Raw genomic sequence first — 20,193 nt, 5'->3', positions numbered from 1 at the left:
AGCAGCAACCCTAAGCCTGTCACTTACACAAATAAGGATGGGTCCACAAGTCACACAAAACTCAGATTCAGATGTAGCTGGTGTCTCTAAGCTTCACTCAGGCAGCAGAGCCATGTTTGTCACAGCTGCTCATGATATAGCTCATCAGCCGGAATCTTCTCACAAGAACTTTCTCGCATTTGCGAACACTCTAAAGGAAGTTGATATACAGCAGGTCTCCTAGGAGTTCTCCTTTAAGTGCCGCAGTGCTGGTGCGAGGGGAGCAATTCCTGTCATAAGAATCAAGTAAAAAGTTTCCTTAATGAAAGTTTATGCAATTGAAATCCCATAACCCATCGCTCTGCGCACATCCGGCTCTGCAATCCTTGACTCGGGTTATTCCCTGTGTCAGTGTTAAGTTAAAATGATCTTTATTTTCAGTGGTTTATGATGTGCTATGTGACAGAACAATTACTTTCCACAGCAAAATCACAGACACCTACTGGACCTAGAGGACACAGTCAACGCTGCTACTCCGATGTAAGAGAGTAGTGTGAAATTCATTCCGCTGTTGCAGTCTGGCAATGAATTTCATATGACGGATATTGTGTCAAAAGGTTTAGATTCAGAGGAGCCAGCGGGAGTAACATGACTGTAGGAGTCCATGGACACATATCTGCATAGGGGCTATATATACAAAACTGTAGATGTAGATATAGATACGTGGAGCCCAGCTAACATTGACTCCGATAACACATGGCACGCGTATCTTGGTTATCTCCTGACAAAAGCCATTGAAATCCATTGAATAGTTCGTTATCGTTTCCTCGCCATTCTTTACTTAACACATTGACCATCAAGTTTAGCTCGGCTGCATCTGTGTGTGTCTATACAGTGGATATGAAAAGTCTACACACCCCTGTTAAAATGTCAGGTTTCTGTGATGTAAAAAAAATGAGACAAAGATAAATCATTTCAGAACTTTTCCCACCTTTAATGTGACCTATAAACAAAACTGAAATCTTTTAGGTGGAGGGAAGAAAAAAATATAAAGATAAAATAATATGGTTTCATAAGTGTGCACACTGTGGGGATGTGCTCGTGGTAGGCTACGGTAGCGGCGGCAGTATTGAGGCAATCATAGACAGTCTTTGTGATACACTGTGACTTTATTCACACCAACGGCATAACAGGCAATGTGCAGACCACACAGGTGCATATTCACATAGTGCATAGAACAAAAGTCCTTCCATAGAACAGCAGGTTTGAGTCACCTTGTTTTGGACAGACCACAGCAGTTCTGCAGGCTTCTAGGCTATCTGCCTTTGTCTCCCTCAGGCCAGAGCCCCTTCGGCTCGTAGCACCACAGGTCCCAGGGCTATCCTTCAATGTGTGCTGCGCCCACACTCTCCTTCACCAGCACTCACTCTGTCTGTGGAAATCTCCAGCACAGCAAGACACACCCCACCCCCATCATCAGCAGGCTGGGTTCTTAAAGGCCCAGCTCCACCAAAACCTGGGCTGGCCGTGGGGAACAGTAAGAACCGGCCCGGACACGCTGCGCCAGCAGCATTCGCCGCTGTAACCGCAATGATCCGGTTCTTACTCCACCGAGGCCAGGACCTCTGGTGGCACGTATCGTCCGTCCATTATTATTCCGGGGACTCTCCTACAACACCCTTAAACTAATACTTAGATTTTTGGGTAGGAGTCTATCAGCATGGCACATTTTGACTCTTGTTTGCAAAAACACTCCAGATCTGTCAGATTGCGAGGGCATCTCCTCGGCACTGCCCTCTTTAGATCACCTCACAGACTGCAATGGCATCTCCTGGGCACTGCCCTCTTTAGATCACCTCACAGACTGCAATGGCATCTCCTGGGCACAGCCCTCTTCAGATCACCCCACAGATTGTCAATCGGATTCAGGTCTGGGCTCTGGCTGGGCCATTCCAAAACTTTAATCTTCTTCTGGTGAAGCCATTCCTTTGTTGATTTGGATGTATGCTTTGGGTCGTTGTCATGCTGAAAGATGAAGTTCCTCTTCATATCCAGCTTTCTAGCAGAAACCTGAAGGTTTTGGGACAATATTGACTGGTATTTGGAACCGTTCAGAATTCCCTCTAGCTTAACTAAGGCCCCAGTTCCAGCTGAAGAACAGCCCCTTGGCATGATGCTGCCACCACCATGCTTCACTGTGGGGATGGGGTTCTTCTGGTGATGGGCAGTGTTGTTTTGGCGCCAAACATATCTTTTGGAATTATGGCCAAAAAGTTCAACCTTGGTTTCATCAGACCAGAACCCCTTTTCTCACATGCTTTTGGGAGACTTCAGATGTGTTTTTGCAGAATGTAGCCTGGCTTGGATGTTTTTCTTGGTAAGAAAAGGCTTTCGTCTTGCCCCTCTACCCCATAGCCCAGACATATGAAGAATACGGGAGATTGTTGTCACATGGACCACACAGCCAGGACTGGCCAGAGATTCCTGCAGCTCCTGTAATGTTGCTGTAGGCCTCTTGGTCGCCTCCCAGACCAGTTTTCTTCTGGTCTTTTCATCAGTTTTGGAGGGACGTCCAGTTCTTGGTAATGTCACTGTTGGGCCATATGTTCTCCACTTGATGATGACGGTCTCCACTGTGTTCCATGGTAGATCTAATGCCTTGGAAATTCTTTTGTCCCCTTCTCCTGACTGATCCCTTCTAACAATGAGATCCCTCTGATGCTGTGGAAGCTCTCTGTGGACCACGGCTTCTGCTGTCGGATGCGACTAAGAAAATGTCAGGAAAGACCAACTAGAGCAGCTGAGCTTTATTTGGGGTAAATCAGAGGCCCTTGACATGATGGCCGGTGTCTGCTGACTCCTATGTTACAGGATTGTGAATGTGATTGCTTCATTCTGAACACAGCTACATCCCCAATTATCCCCACCATTATTTTTAGCTTTTTTTGTTTTCTTCCCTCCACCTAAAAGATTTCAGTTTGTTTTTCAATTGAGTTGTACAGTTTATAGGTCACATTAAAGGTGGAAAAAGTTCTGAAATGATTTATCTTTGTCTCATTTTTTTTACATCACAGAAACCTGACATTTTAACAGGGGTGTGTAGACTTTTTATAATATATATTATATATACACACACACACACACACACACTAGAGCAACAATGTTATTGCAAATGTATTCATGTCCTTTAAAGGGGTCATGCAGTTTCAGGTAAATTTTCCCATTATGCAACAATCTAATATAAACTTTGTGAATCTATTATACTCACCATTTTTTATATCTGCTTGCTGACTGTGAATAGAAACTATGAATTTCCATTCATATGCTCAAAACCTGTCCTGAACGTGCAATGCTTCCGCAGCACCTATGGAGCCGGACTAGGTCAGAACTGGCTTTTAGCCTCTGAATGTAAACATGAAAAGCAAGCAGAGATCTAAGAGGAGATTTTCACAGTGATATTTCTGTAAAATCCTTTAATCAGTCAGATATGACTCAGGAATTGTGTGGATCCTTAGTAGTCATGAATAATAGAAAGTAATGAGGTCGTGTTCCCCGCCTCACTGCCAATGTAAAAAACTACAAACTATTTCCAAGCCTGGCAAACGTGCGGCGGATTAATATGCAAACCGCCTACAAAGCCGATGTCTCATTTTAAATTATGGTTTCGCTTTAATGAGTTTTCATTAAATTAGAGGACGGGGACATAATCCGGGGAGCACGACTAATGTTTCACAGGTGATCTCGCCCGGATCAGTGACGGATCAGGTAAGACGCAATCCTGTCTGTGCCACAGCTGAACAAACCATTATCAGCCACACAGATGGAACAGAAGGTGACAATGCGCCTACCCGTCTAACATTCATGGCTTGTATTAATAAGATATTTAAAAATAATGATGAAAAAAATAATTGATTGAGTCACAAAAGACAAGAAATCGTTACACAGGACGAGTGCGGATCAGTGAAGGGCTGGAAGGAAACATTATCCCTGTCCATAGGATGCATGTCATATTGGAGCCCACACCCCCTCCGCATGGAAGCTCCATCACGCCTCCTCCGTGTATGATGCTCCATCACGCCTCCTCCGTGTATGATGCTCCATCACGCCTCCTCCGTGTATGATGCTCCATCACGCCCTCCTCCGTGTATGAGCTCCATCACGCCTCCTCCGTGTATGATGCTCCATCACGCCTCCTCCGTGTATGATGCTCCATCACGCTCTATGATGCTCCATCACGCCCTCCTCCGTGTATGATGCTCCATCACGCCCTCCTCCGTGTATGATGCTCCATCACGCCCTTCTCCGTGTATGATGCTCCATCACGCCTCCTCCGTGTATGATGCTCCATCACGCCTCCTCCGTGTATGATGCTCCATCACGCCTCCTCCGTGTATGATGCTCCATCACGCCTCCTCCGTGTTATGATGCTCCATCACGCCTCCTCCGTGTATGATGCTCCATCACGCCTCCTCCGTGTATGATGCTCCATCACGCCTCCTCCGTGTATGATGCTCCATCACGCCCCCTCCGTGTATGATGCTCCATCACGCCCCCTCCGTGTATGATGCTCCATCACGCCCCCTCCGTGTATGATGCTCCATCACGCCCCCTCCGTGTATGATGCTCCATCACGCCTCCTCCATGTATGATACTCCATCATGCCTTCTCTGTGTATGATGCTCCATCAGGAGTATTAATATGAATATAATGTATCATTTGTAATACAGCTAAAGTAAAAATCCTACCGCTTCCTTTGTTATAATGATGCTTACACATAATATCTGTACAGATGAAAGTTCATGGAATAGATCAATCGCTTAGCAACCGCAATAATATGTATTACGTTATATTCGCTCTGCCTGCAGGCCCCACACACGTCTCTACTACACCGTATCTGCACCATTATTCAGCACCTTACAAAAATCATGCTTAAACTACCTTGACACCGGCAACAAGACTCACATCCACAAATACAACAGAAGCGGCGGCAGGGCTACGAAACGCATGCTGCTAAGGGACTGAAGGGGCCGATTTAAAGTGGAATCACACCGCATTATATGTATGATTATAATGTATATATTAGTGGCATGCACTTGGCCTGGGATCAGTGTTTTGCAGCCGGCCATGTGCATGAGCCCTAAATCACAGCTCAGCTCTTCATCACCAGCATTAACAGATCACTGCCCCCTCCCCTCTAAAATACTCTGTGCTGCTGAGAAGACTCAGCTTTTTTGGTAACGTAACTGTCAGCTCCCACTCTGTCCCCTCCTCACCCATGCCCTGTTCTAAATAATATCCCTGGTGGTCCAGAGCAGAGACAATTTACATGCTGCACTTTTCGGTTGCTTTTGGGAGTCCATTTCCCTGGAATCAGTGGCCTGGGGCATCTGCTAGGTTGGCAATCCCCTAAAACCATGCCTGGAGTGCATAGGTCACGGCCTACAACAAAATCTGTCCTCTCCCGTCTCAGTAGTTCCCTGCTACTTTATTCTGGCACAGCACCAGTCATGTGCGGTCTTGTGCTCAGTGCCCAGAGATCAGACAGGCCAGAGGTCAGGGGAGCTCCTATGCTGCCCTCTGACGGTGGCACCCAGTTTCATCCACAGGACGCAGATAGATTTGAAATCTAAGGTGAGACAGGGACCGGTCAGCATCCTGCTTCACCATTCACCCTGCAACCAGCAGTGTGGCGCTGGCAAGTGCAATGAAGTGACTATCACTGCACCTAGCCACCGGACAGACCATGGGTTAGGCGAGTATTCAACCACAAAAGGGTACTGTATTTTGTTGGGGGGAGTGGAATTATATTGTATTAAGGGGCACATAAAGGTTTGCCATATTAGCAGGGAAGAGCTACAGGGGCTTCCAGATTCCAAATCTGCCCCTGGTCGCTTCCCCCCCCCCCACCACCATAAGCGTTTATCTTATTTGGAGTGGCTCCAAATGAGATAAACGCTTATGGTGACGCTTCTAGACGCCTTGACAGTTTCTCTAAAAAGGTACATCATCTGCTCGGAAATCATGTGAGTAAATCAAATTATATGCCTTGTTAGCTAATTAGTTTGGGACTCGCTGCTTGCGCAGCCTACTTCAGATTTGTGACAAAAGCCAAGACAATTACCACATACTGAGACGGCCCAAAAATAGGACTCGCCGCGTCTACAAATCCCACGTATGACCTGAGATCCATCGCCTTTTGCTCCACACAGACACCTGGATTATTCCATCCAACACAGAATAAAATAAAAAAATAAAATAAAAAAAACATTAGTACACTGGACGTGCAGATAAAAAATCCACAAAGCCGTACGACCGTTAAACGCAGATCCACAACGTATGGATCAGGCCCGATAGTAGAAATGCTTATTCTTGTCATGAGGCCTAAACTGACCTGGTGTGCAGATTTGAAACCTGCAGCATATCCACAGCAGACTTTTCCACTGTATTTTCTGTCCAGTGCGGACATACTCTTAACCCCTTCCTGACCAGCGCCGTGAACTTGTACAGCGCTGCCCGTGACTTTAAACATGGCGCCCACTCCCGCATGCCTGCTGTTTTATACAGCAGACACGCACAGCTAAAGTCCATGACTGGCGCTAATGCCTATCGCAGACTTTTAACCCATCAGATGCCATGGTCAAATGTGACCAAGGCATCCGAATAATCTAAAACCTGGAAGTGCATGCTTCCAGGTGTGCTCCAGCTCCCCTGGCACAGATCGGGGGAGCCAGATGCATTGTGCGGCAGCTTCAGTCCTCCGAGTCCAGAACTACTGGATATACTAAAATTACCTTTCGTTTCCCACCATGTTCCTGTGCAATTATAATCATTTATCACTATTACTACTATTATCATTAATATTATTATTATCATCATTTCGCCAGTTAAATTATGTCGTTCCTTTTTACTCACCATTTTTCTGTGGGTTTTTAATCGTGTATTATTATAATCATTATTATTATTTCTATTTCGCTACTCAATTTACGTATCATGTTTTACGAATTCATGCGGGTGGCCCAATGGGCTGCACCTTCTAACCTATGCGTCCCTAGTATTGTTTACTGTATGGCCGCTCACGTACTATATCTAATCATGTTAATTTTTACGTCTTCAACCATCTTTTTACGTATTGAATAATTTTTCTCCCTTTCTATTACCTATCATATTTTCGTTTTATATATACATTTCCTTATATATTTATTATATTTTCTCTTTTACTCTCCATCGCTATACGTCACGTTTCACCAATATTATGGTTTTTTTTTTTAGACTTGAAAAAGGAGTATATTCACTCCGAAACGCGTTGTTGCTCTGTACCATTCGAAAATAAAAAAAGATTTTATATACATCTATTGAGGTCGTGTATTTGCGCCAAGAGGTATCCTATTTGAGCACTATCCTAGTACACATCCCCCCACTGCATTCTACATCACTCCTCTGGAGAACCGGCAACTCCCTTTACGAGGACCGAGAGATACCAGCAGCACCGACCCTTTGCCCTCACGAGTGTTGTGCCTGCGTATGCATAACGATTGACACGTTTTATTCATAAACATCATTTTATCTACATACTACCCTATGAGCGCCTTTACCCTTTCTGCCACATTTGCTCTAGGTTAAGCCAGGGAACTTTCCTCCTGGCTCGAGGCTTTAAGCTTTGGCCTCCATGGCCAGCAGAGCTTAAGGTGCTCTGGTTGGCGAGGGTACGTCCTGCAGGAAGTAGAACTTGCCCACCTCTCTCCAGAGGGGGTTTAGAATGGAATGGAAGGTTCCATTCTATTTAAGTACAGCTCTGCCGTGTTTGCTGCCACCTTCTGGTAAACTAGACACATTACATGAACAGTTACATAACATTAGAAATGCACAGTGTGGAGGACCTGGAATAAATGCATAAGATGACATGAGGTTAGACAAATAAAGACAGCAGCAAGGTGCAGAAGTGGTACCACCACTCTGGGGTGTTACATTTACTCTCTTCTGGTATCCAGCACAGGCCCAGGCCTCTGCTCCCCTCCCCCAGATATCTGGAGCAGCTCAGTGTCACCAGCAAGCAGAGGCATGACCTTCTGTGATGTCACAGTCACATGATCAAAATTCTTCAGCCAAGTGCTGCACAGGAGGAGGACTAAACTGGGTGAAATGGGAAGTGTTATATGAGGTGTGTGAATAGGGTGTCATCTATACAGTGTGGTGTATAGGGTGGGCATTACTACTGCAAAGGGGCATATAACTGCTATGGGGGAACAGAGAGGACGTAACTACTGTGAGGGGTACCATGTGGGCATAATTACTGTGAGGGAGCACAGTGGGGGCATAACCACTGTGAAGGAGGCACAATAAAGGGATAACTACTGTGTGGGGGTGCAATGTTGGCATAACTACTGTGAGGGGTACAATGTGGGCATAATTACTGTGAGGGGGCCCAATGTTTTAAAGTAAGGGGGGGCGTGCCAGAGAAAGGACCTGCCCCAGGTTCCAAACACCTTAGGAAAACCACTGACCCTACCCCTCTGTATGCATCTCTACAGCCATTCCCCAGCCAAAACTAGAACAGATGTGTAGGATAACTTCGGCGTCTCCTGCAGCCTGACCTCCAGTGATGGCAAGATTATCTCCCGTTTACTTTTATCATTCATTTCTTTGATTAGTGTTCCTTTAAGATAAAGCTATAAACTCAATGTGAAACCACAGATAGGACACAGATGTAATTCACCAGGATATTACACATGCTTGGGTCTTGCTGCGCCCGTGCACTAGCGCCTTGCTCCATTCCAGCATCTGCTCTGCCACATCCAAAACACTGGGCTCTACCTCATCTGTACCATTATCCTAAAACCCTCAACACAAAATGATTGGCATTGGCAACGTTTTATTTTTTGTTTCACACTCCTGTAATCTGTCGGTTTAAGCTATTTTGATCTAGGCCGCTTATAATATTGAAAATCATCAAACAGCTGGTGAAATCACACAAAAAAAATACTGAATGTTGGCGAGCCAGGCTGCAATGTGAAAGACTTTAAAGAAAAATATATTCTTCTGATCAGAACATTTTACCTTCCCTTTAAAAGACTCCAAAAATAGAACCAAACCTCCTAGCCATTTTTTATTTTTTACAAAACAAGTTATCTAGCCGGCATACTCGACAGCCGGAGAGGAGACGATCGCAGCAGGAATTATGCAGGAAGAGTCATGCCGATAAGGGTTTCAGCTCTTTGTGGCATAATTATGAATTTTCATCCCCAAACCTCTCCCCTCAAGAATAAAACACGACAAGGCTGATGGGATCTTCTGCAGCAGGTTGATCCGTAACACGGAACGTGCACAGGATGCCAATGTCGCACATCCCCCACTAGACAGAATCTTCCTTCCTTGTTTTTAGCCACGTCACATCAATAAGGGCGAGATCCTCTTTACAGAAATTACATGTAAAACAGTCATTAAGGGAGGCTCGAGGCACAAAGTGCCTCAATTAAACAACGCAGTCTAAAATCACCATTTTAAGTCCTAGACATCCGATTATAGTCGTCTTACATGCCGATTTAAAAATGCTAAAATTCTCTTAAGGGGGATAAAATCTTAAATTCTCTTTGTTCTAACTTAAAAGCTATTCTGATTTTGATAATCTCTTTATCTTTTCAGATCATTTTATTTCCTACGTATTTATGAGTGGTGGCCATATTAAATAGGACTAAACATGGAGTAAGGGACCTCTGCCATTTAGTTAGCAAGTATGGGCCGAGGAAAGGCACAGAAAACCTCCACTGCCTAACTGAACAGAACTAAACATGGGTCTGGTCACCTCAACCAGAACATATCAGTTCCCCCACTGTTCTCTTAAAGGGGCATTCCGGTAGATAAAGTTATCCCCTATCCTGTGGATAAGACAACTATCAGATCGGTGAGGGTCCTACCCAGGGGCGTACATAGAAATCACTGAGCCCCATAGCAAGAATGTGAATTGGGCTCCCATGCCCCATTTATAGCACATCCCAATACCCATTCCGAGCCTTTCCCTTTGCTCCATGAACTGTTTGCTGCTGCGTGTTCTATTGTGTGCCATCCGGACTGGGATTACAAAACAGCCCTGGCACACAAGAGGTATAGCAGATGCAGTGTGTACAGATATATAGTATATACAGCAGTGCACTGATATGTGAGGTACGAGGTATAATAGATGCGGTGTGTACAGATATATAGTATATACAGCAGAGTACTGATATGTGAGGTACGAGGTATAATAGATGCAGTGTGTACAGATATCAGTACACTGCTGTATATATGTGAGGTACGAGGTATAATAGATGCAGTGTGTACAGATATATAGTATATACAGCAGTGTACTGATATGTGAGGTACGAGGTATAATAGATGCAGTGTACTGATATGTGAGGTACGAGGTATAAATGATATAGTATATACAACAGTGTAGTCCACTGGTCCTACTGCTGGGACCTCTGCCGATCACAAGAACAGGGGCCCCTATACCACCTGCTACTCCCCTGAAATGAATGGAGCAGCTAGTCACACACGCTCGTGGCCGCACAATAAATTTCTATGGGATTTCCAGAGGCAGGTGAGTACAGCGCTCCGCTATCTCTGGACCTCCCATAGGAATGAATGGAGCAGAAGCGCACATGTGCGACCAGCTGCTCCGGTCATTTCAGGGGAGCAGCAGGGGGCATGGGGCCCAGTTCTCATGATCGGTGGGGGTCCCAGCTGTAGGACCCCCATCGATCTGACAGTAATCCCTTTAATGGCATGGGTCACAAGACATGTTGCATATCATCTAACGGAAGTCATGTTTATTCCCATTACCTATTGGGCACATGGACCCAGAGCATACGCAACACTGAACAGCAGGCATTGAAGTACTGGAATTCTAGGCGCATTAGCACACAAGCTGATCACGCTGGCTTAGTTTAATAATGTGCAAAGTTACCTCAGCTTAAAGTTGGTATCGAGTTAACCCACTGATGTTGGCACTTGCTACATTTAAATATCGTGAAAGATGTATGGGAGCCCACTGTCCAGAACGGGACCCCTAAAGTGAACATAGGACACCTGTGCCACCCTCCATTAATTTCTATGAGGGCCATGAAAATAGCCATTTCCCATTAGTCCCATGGAGGTGAATAGAGAGGTGGATGCACTCTGCATTCATATCTATGGGACTTCTGAAAATAGCTCAGTGTGCAGTGTCCCACCTACAACAGGCTGGTAGTTGCATTTCATCCATTCACCCCTAGGTTGGGCTGGCACTATCTTAGGGTGTGGAGAAGGAAGGAAGTTAGCCGAGAAGTAAGGAGAGAGGTAGTGATGTGTGAGGAGCAGGAGAAGCAAAGTCCAATACGTAGCTGCTATCTTAGCCCCTTGGCCCCGGCCAAGCTGAGGGAGTGTGGAGAACATCCTTACAGCTACCTCGCACAGACCAGAGTCAACTGTGGATATAGAGAAAGTCTAGTGGAGATAGGAGCAGCATTAGCTTATGGACTCCACAGCACCAGTGACCGGGAGAAGCCTAAAAGTGCCTGGACACAGCTGGACGACTAGGCGCAAGGTTGTCCATTACCACATAACTCTATGGATATTGTGGACCAGAGTTTCTGAAAGCAACCAGTGCAAACAATGGAGCAGAGGATGCATGCCTGCCGTTAGGGAGACCGCCCTGTGGGTTGCCAAACACAAGTAAGAGTCATTATTATATCCAGTATCTGGCGGCTAGAGTGTGGACATAGTGAGGACGGTTAGAAAGGAACTCCATCATACCAGCCAAAGGAAAATCTCAATGTACCTATTGTCAACCTCAAGACAATTGATTAAGTAAAAAGTTCTGATGTTTACAACCATTGACTCCTCATCCTTTCTACCACCTTACGGTGCTGTCGTCACGAATACCAGGGACCCTGCCTCCACGGCACCTTAAACCATTCCACTAAGGGCACCTCAACCACCATCTGGCGGGAGTCCCTGGACAAACAGAGTGTGCCCTGAAGGAACTGGTGCTGTCCTTCTATTCACTGCACACAGGCCCAGGGAACTCTACAGAACTACTACCTCCATCGGCCCACCAACACTCACATATTGCCCCTCTGGCCCAGTCGCTGCAAGTCTGCTCGCTCAGCCTTTTTCAGAAATGCAGCATAATACTGTACCAGCAAAAGGAACGAGATTTGACAAATCTCATGCACTTTGCTTTTTCTTGTGTGTGAAAATTGACCTGATGTATGAATTTAAAATTCATACAACAGGGGTTGTTAAACAGAAAAAAACGCACAAAAATGCTAATAAAAACAAAACAAAAAATAAATATATATGTATATATATATATATATATATTATATTATATATATATATATATATATATATATATAATAAAATAAAAAAATTGCACAAAATACTTTGGATTTATGTGCGTTTTGTTGCAGATTTTCTGTATGCAGACACTGGCATTGGTCCCAGACTTTATAAGTAAATCAATAAAAACTGGAATTTTCTTTTAAGCAGTCCTTTAAGTGATCTTTCATTTTCAAAACAATCATATGTCTGGCATTCATTTATTTCTTGTCTAAAAGGAGACAAAAGTTGAATTACACTCCCAAAAGCTGCAGAATAGTAAGAATTTCCTGCAAAACTTGCTGTAAACCAGCTCTCACCACCTTCATAACAATAGAGAACCCGTGCAATCGTCTGTCAATACAAATAAGAATAGAAATCAACAAGAAAGCAAGAAAATCCTGCAAATGTACAAAGCACCTACAATTTTTTTAATAAAAAGCATCTGCCCCAACCCCCACCTAATCCTTAATATTTCAAGGGAGAGTGAAGAGCGATCTCCACAGTGACTAACATCACTTCACAGTCCCCGGGCACCAGTTCCGCATTCATATTTCAAGATCGGTCCAGCCTTTCATCAGAATGAATTTCCCGTGAAACAGTCTCAAAAATTATAAAAAAAAAAAAAAAACAGAGAAAGAACATTGCATGATATCCTCCATCTTAAAATGCTTAAAAGCAGAAACAAACGACATTTCGAAGACGTCTTCCGCGCTCTACCAGCCGAAGATCTTTGTTCTTTAGTCATTTATCGGGAACTTTTTGAATAGTTCTCATAAGACGAGATGAAGAAACCCAGGGACAGAGATATCTCTGCCGCTTCTAGGTCATCAGTTATTTTTAATAGCAACAAAGCGCCCATAGGGAAATCTCAAGTGTGACCGCGGAGTAGATGAATCACTTAATAAAACTTTCTGGAATTTTTTTTCCTTCTCGAATACCTTTCGGCTTTCATCATTTACCGAGCTAACCAGACAATAGCAAAATAGAAAACAGTATCAAACAGAAATTCTGGCAATTTTCTGTTTAAATCATCCCCACCACCACCCCAAACCGCTAATACTACAACTCTCATACGGCGGTCAGGGACTGCTAGGTGTTGGACAACTAGACATTACTCAATTCAGCATACCTGCCAACAATCCAGTTTATTTTTCCAGGACTGAACCTCAAAAGGGTTGGACTTTGTTTATAGTGTGGGGTTTTGCTCTGGTAGACAGGCTAGCGGACGCAGGATAGAGGCAATCAAAGTCTTTAACTTAAACAGTTCGGTGTTTATTCACACACAAGGAAAGACAAAATGACCATTCACAGTCTTGGTGTTTGTTCACACTATGCAATGTCCATAGAACAAAATCTTCACCTGGTTAGCATTTTTCCACCCGCAGTCCACAGCAGGCTTTAGGGGCCTGTTTCCCGGCATGCGGCTCTCACCCCTTTAGCACAGCACAAATTCACAGGTCCCAAAAACACAGATACTATCCAGCTGAAACTGCTGGCTGGGTTTTATATAGGCCAAAAAGACCAGGCCTGGAGCGTGAGGAGCAGCCACTCACCCAGCACTTTGGCTACTCCCAGTAAGAGCCGGCCCAGATTGGCTTTACAGCAATACTAACAACAAACGTCAGTCAGCACTAGGTGCCGCTGACACTTAAAACTACCGGCTCTTACCTCACCGAGGCCAGGAATCTTGGTGACACATACCTTCCATCAATGACTGCCCCTTGTGCCTTCCCTACAATAGTCAAATAAAAAGAGGCGGCTTGGAGTCATTCATGGGTAGAGCAGATGCCTGTGTGTGGGGGGGGGGGGGGGGGGTTGTAGTTTTGTTAAAGCTGGAGACCATTTGTGCAAATGTAACGGTCAGCAGAGGAAGAGACCGTAGAGCAGGACTCAAGTACAGTGCAGCAGACAAGGAGGCTGAAGTAGAAACCGGCTTTATTAAAAGAGAACTCTAACTGCCGGAGAAGCAGATTTACAATATGAACAGCTTGGGAATTCACAATAAAGATAATGGAAGTTTGCATAAAGAACACAAATGAATCACAAACACAAGTACAGACAATAGCAGGCTACTCTCTTCTAGGTAGTCCTATCTGTCCCCGCTACCCGGGGTGCACCTCTACGGTGCACTAAACTAAATCCTATTCCACTATGTCCTAGCTCAGGTTAGCATCAGTGCACTCACAGTTCGGTGTCCGGCACATGCAGGCAGATACAGTCTGGGTCCCGATCTGGTTGCTTGCTTGCTTGGTTGCTTGCTTGCTTGCTTCAGCGTGGCTCAGCTCTGGCCTCTCTTTGTAGTCTCTGTAACTCTGGTTAGAGATAATCAGCAGCTCTGGACGTGTAATCAGGCAGGGCCTGGAATTCACTCACAGTTCCTCTGGTAAGTGCCTCACACTACAGCAGTCTCTCTTCTACACCAGGACACATCAGCTCAGTCAGAGAGCAAACACACTCTAATGTCCCAGATACTGTGTCAGCAGGCAGGGAGCAATCACTCTAATCTTCCCTGTGGATCTCCCTCTCAGTGCACAGCGTCCTTCTTCCTGTGTACTCAGACACCTTCAGCCCAGGCTCTCTGCTCAGCCCGGGAAAAACACTTAACTCCTTGTCCTCTGGAAACAACTCCTCTCACTGTCCTACTCAGCCACAGTGGCCTCTGGTGGCTGGAGGGAAACATGACAGTCTGCTATATATATATATGTGTTGGAAATGTTGCTGGATGATCAGGGCTGCCTCTTACACAAAGGTGCATTACGCAATTTTACTTAGTACGGTCACACAAAACAGACCTCACAAGGGCTATTCACAGATGGAGAAGAGATATCTGTAAAGGCCTGCTGGGAACTTCAGTTTTGAAAGAACTGGAACGATTGTGCATACCTGCAGGGGCGTCGTTAGGTCAAAACATTCGGGGCTTGAGCCCCGGATGTTGTGTCACCTACCCCGAATGTTATGCTGGCCTGGTAGCATTTTTTATTTATTTATTATTTGGCTATTCCAGGGCCCTTTAATATTGATTGGACCTGGGCAACCCCCCAGATCATCCCCCCCCCCCACCCCCCTTGTACTTGTTCCGCTACTTGTGGGCTGTGCGGGCATGAGTTCAGCCACTTCGGTGCACAATCCCGTCCTGGGGTACGTGATCCCACAAGACCCGCCGCAGGAGGTCACAGTTCTCGCGGGATCACGCGACGCAGGACGGGACTGCGCACCAAAGTGACTGAACTCATGCCCGCAAGTAGCGGAACAGCGGTAAAAGTACAAGGGGGTGGGGGGGGATGATCTGTGGGGTTGCCCAGGGTCCACTCCCATCAATATTAAAGGGCCCGAGCAAAGATTTCTGCAGTGGTGAGGAAATGAAACATAACAGATATTGGAAAATTACCGAATGTTGTATTATATGGAAGAATAAAATCTGTTATTTAAGTACGTTGGCTTGTATGTTAATTCTTAATCTGCAAATTTTAACACATTGGGCTTGTGCCGCGGATGTTTTCAGACCCTAGCAACGCCCCTGCAATACCTGTTTCACAGGACTGTCCTACAAACCAAACCTCAACAGACTTGGAATTATGCATGGGCAGGGCAAAGGTGTCTTAAGTGGAGCAAGCCCCTGAGGAGCCAGTGCAGAGGAGGAGACTGGTAGTGGCCCTGATGAGAGGTTGGGTCATGGTGTACTCCCTCAGGCCTTTTCTGCCTGTGGATTTCTGCAGTCAAAATCTGATTTAAAGACTTAGGCCAGAAGTAAAAATCTCCATTTACTCAGTCTTTGATGCAAAAGATAACTTGTAGTTACAGTACATCCAGCAGTAGTTGGTATAAAGTGCAATTTCTGTGCCCAGATGATGAGGTATGGTTGCAGAAAAAGTGGCAATGTATGGCACTTCTGATATGCTATCCTGCTGCATACTCTCCATCAAACTTCTGGCTAATAGCTAAATGCTGGCATGTGTAGCTATGTGTCCATTGTGTAATGCAGGCTTTGAGCTGGTCTGACCTGGATGCAATATAGGTCAATGGTGTCTGAACCATAGTCCCTCACCTGCAGCAGGGTCTGTAACGCTGCGGCTTACCAGTCACACTGCTAAAACGTCAATAATGTAGCTTTTGGGAAAGCTGTATCTTTGTGTTCTCTTAGTATCTCTGGAGAATTGGAGCTCTTGCTGGTCCCCAAGACCCTTGAAGTAGGAGCAATTGGACATGCTTCCTTCCTCTTCAATGCCCCAAGCTAGACCATCAACCATGCTAGTTATAGAAAACCCCTCGATTTCAATTCCACACTGACACATGGAAGCCATTACACCTCGCATAGACACAAAGCTTTCCTAGAGTCCTGAATGGCAAATCTGCCAACTTATGCAATAAAGCCCAAAAAAAATAAAAAACCTTTAGTGGGGCCACCATTACGGCTCCAACAGGGGTAGTCCGTCAGCTTTCCAGACACCTGAATGTCAAAACTGCAATGATTGTATCACTGCATAAATAGGCAAATTGAGATCAGTGAATTGGGGGTGTTCCACCTACAGGTGAACCCTTCGTATATTTGAGCAAGACCATCAAACCACTAGACCAGGGATGGCCAACTTGAGTCTCTCCAGCTGTTTCAAAACTACAACTCCCATCATGCCCGGGCAGTCTACAGATATCAGCCTACAGCAGGCTATGGTGGGAGTTGTAGTTTTACAACAGCTGGAGAGCCACAGGTTGGCCATGCCTGCACTAGACCCTCAGAGCAATCATTGCATTAGTCACAGACTATCTTCCCACAGCCTATTCCGATCTGAATGCCAATTTAAAATTTTGGCAGATAGATGTAATTAGCAGGTTGGGTTCTCATAAGAAAGTGCAAATTTTTATTCACTGTGGGTGGTTTCAGGCAGCAGGGATTTCAGGAGCAACGCGGATTTAGCACAAAGGCGGCTTGCTGATTCTATTCTATAGGTCCTTTTACCGTATTATCACAGCGCGCGGCATCCGTTACCACTCGAGAGTCGAGAGAAAAAGCTGCATTCATCCTAATAAACCGCAATATGAACCCAACGTGGGATGGATGTCTTCATCTAGCGGGAGTCGGAGGCTCGCTCCTCCATAATGCATTCTTCTTAGGTGTAATTATACAGCAAACATATGGCCACAAATATTTAATTCCATTATGTTGTTTCCCCAATGGGCGTTCTGAGTGGAATTTATGGACTACAGCAGGGATAGGGAGCGTTATGGGTCCCAAAGTCACACTTAGTGCATTTCCTATGGGCAATAAGAGAATTATTTCAAAAGTAATTTTTTTTTCACTGGAGCTACTTGCACGCGGCTGCCGAAATGCATAAACCCAAAAAAACTAAAAAGTGCTATAATCTATTTGGCCATTTACAAGAATTCGTATGGACACCCTAGCACTCATGCAACCATACAGAATGGCATGAATCTGTCATAAATGGGTGTGTATCGTTTTGCAAGAACTGTGCTTTTATTGCTCCAATGCATCTGAAAGATAAAAAGTAATTGAATCAGTTTTGCAAATTGTTCTTGTACAGTTTTGTGTACGCAGAACTATGTATCCCCAGGGTCCCTTATGTAGTCTCATCCAGTCATGTGCTAAGCTGCCCAAACATTCAATGACTGACGGCTGGACGATTGTAGGTAACGCTCCCGGCTTCCCCATACACGTTGTTCTCGGGGAACGTGTGTATGTACTTTCTGGGGAAAGTGGAGAAAGCCATTGCCAGTCACTTCTGGCGGCAGCTTATCTCACGGGACAATAACGGTATCGGGCGAAAGTATTAATTTCACCCAATCCTCGTCTCATCCAATCCCCCTCCCAGAGCTCTCCATACAGAGTGTGTCGGCCGAACCCGCTGTTGTCAGTGGTTTCAGTCAACAAAAGGTTAATGTGTATGGCAAGCTTTACTCTCTCAGCCTCCTCCTGTGTCCGCATACAGCGACCCTACAGTCAGCGCCTGTGGATTGCACAGGCCCGGCCGGCACACGCTCGTGTGCATGAGCCAATCGATTCTGAATAAACCCGGGATTTTAACCTGAATTTTTTTGAGATTCGTTTTAGGAGAATGGGACAAAGGCGGAGGGGACGGAGGGAGATATATACATAGAAACCTAGAATGTGTCGGCAGATAAGAACCATTTAGCCCATCTAGTCTACAAAATATATACAAATTAATAATGTGTCAAACAGCTGTTGAATATTTTTGTTTTTGTCAGGAAAGACGATTTGCATAGCTTTGGGTTTTTGGGAAAAATATTCAAATGAGCTTTTCTGACAAAAAGGATAAGAAAGGTAATCCTTTCTGATACCAACTGATGCTAAGGGTCCATTTAGACATCTGTAAGCGTTTTTCAGCCCGCAAATTGCGGATCCACAAAACACAGAAACTGGACGTGTGCCATTCCGCATTTTACGGACCGCACATGGCTGGCACTATGATAGAAATACTTTTTTGCGGGGCTGAGGAACGGAACTACGGATGTGGACAGCACACAGTGTGCTGTCAGCATCTTTTGCGGCCCCATAGAAATTAATGGGTTCTCACTAGAGATGGCCTTGTGGTTCACCCAGCGGTTATTTTGCAGCAAACTTTGCTCGTTCGCCGAACATGCGAACATATGGCGATGTCCGCCAGCTCCATATTCTTTTGCATTGTGCCAAACTTTGACCCATGACACGTCCATCAGGTGGTACAGGACAGCCAATTGAGACGTTTCAGCACATGGACATACCCCCTACCTTATAAATAAACCTGATCTGGCCTCGATTTTACATTCAGGGTTTTGCCAGTGTAGGGAGAGGTTGCTGTGTGGAGCAGGGACCGGCTGTTAGGGACACAAAAGTCCTTTTAGTGACTGGTATAGGTGTGCTATCGATAGGTGTGATATACTCAGGGGTGTAATATACTTATAATATACTTTCTAACATAGAAAGTATATTATAGTGCATTTGTATTATGCAGCAGTTGTGTGCGGTTCTGCTGAGATACCGCAGCTATACAGAGGGACAAACGCTATTGGAAAAACTAATTGCAACTGGTGTGCTATACCAGTTGCTCCCAAAAAATCGTAATGAGGCAGGGGTGTGATATACCTATAATATAATTTCTATATAGCGCATTTGTATTATGCAGCATTTGTGTACGGTTCTGCTGAGATACTGCAGCTATACAGAGGGACAAATGTCATTGGAACAACTAATTGCAACTGGTGTGATATAACAGTTGCCCCCCCAAAAAACCCGGAATTAGACTTACCGGTAATTCAGTTTCCATGAAATCACCATGACGGCCACAAGGAGATTGACCCATGACCTCTGTGGGGGCAGGAAACAGAGAAGAGGTTAAATTGCCCCCTCCCACCACCACACCTCAGTGTTCCAAAGATATCAAGTGCCAGAAGTGTCCTAGTATTTCCCAGTATTACACCATACCAGAAAAATACCGGTGAAAACAAAATATCAACAAAAGAATGGGAGGGAATGTATGGGCCGTCATGGTGATTTCATGGAAACTGAATTACCGGTAAGTCTAATTCCGGTTTTCCCATATCATCACCATGACGGCCACAAGGAGAGTTATAAAATTATTTTTTATGGGTGGGGGCAACCGCCTGGAGAACCTTCTGACCAAAGGAGAGGCCAGAGGTTCCAGACAAGTCCAAACGGTAATGTTTCACAAATGTGTGAATACTAGACCAGGAGGCGGCCCTGCATATATCGTCCAGGGAGGCCCCTGCTCTTTCAGCGAAGGTAGTAGATACCGCTCTGGTAGAGTGGGCTCTAATATTGGAAGGAGGATCCAGATTCTGGTTCTTATAACATAAGGTAATAGTGTCCTTAATCCATCTTGCAATGGAGGATTTTGAGGCCCTGGA

General features: G+C 45.1%; 1 protein-coding gene across 3 annotated transcripts in view; it reads right to left on the bottom strand.

Annotated features, from left to right (window-relative positions):
- The window catches only part of NELL1 (neural EGFL like 1), an 843,611-nt gene that overhangs the window by 713,615 nt on the left and 109,803 nt on the right, over positions 1–20,193 (bottom strand). The window lies entirely within an intron of this gene.

This window comes from Bufo gargarizans, chromosome 10, assembly GCF_014858855.1.
Source record: "Bufo gargarizans isolate SCDJY-AF-19 chromosome 10, ASM1485885v1, whole genome shotgun sequence".
Lineage (NCBI taxonomy): Eukaryota > Metazoa > Chordata > Amphibia > Anura > Bufonidae > Bufo > Bufo gargarizans.
Note: the sequence above shows the minus strand (reverse complement) of the source record. Positions and strands in the feature narration are given on the sequence as shown.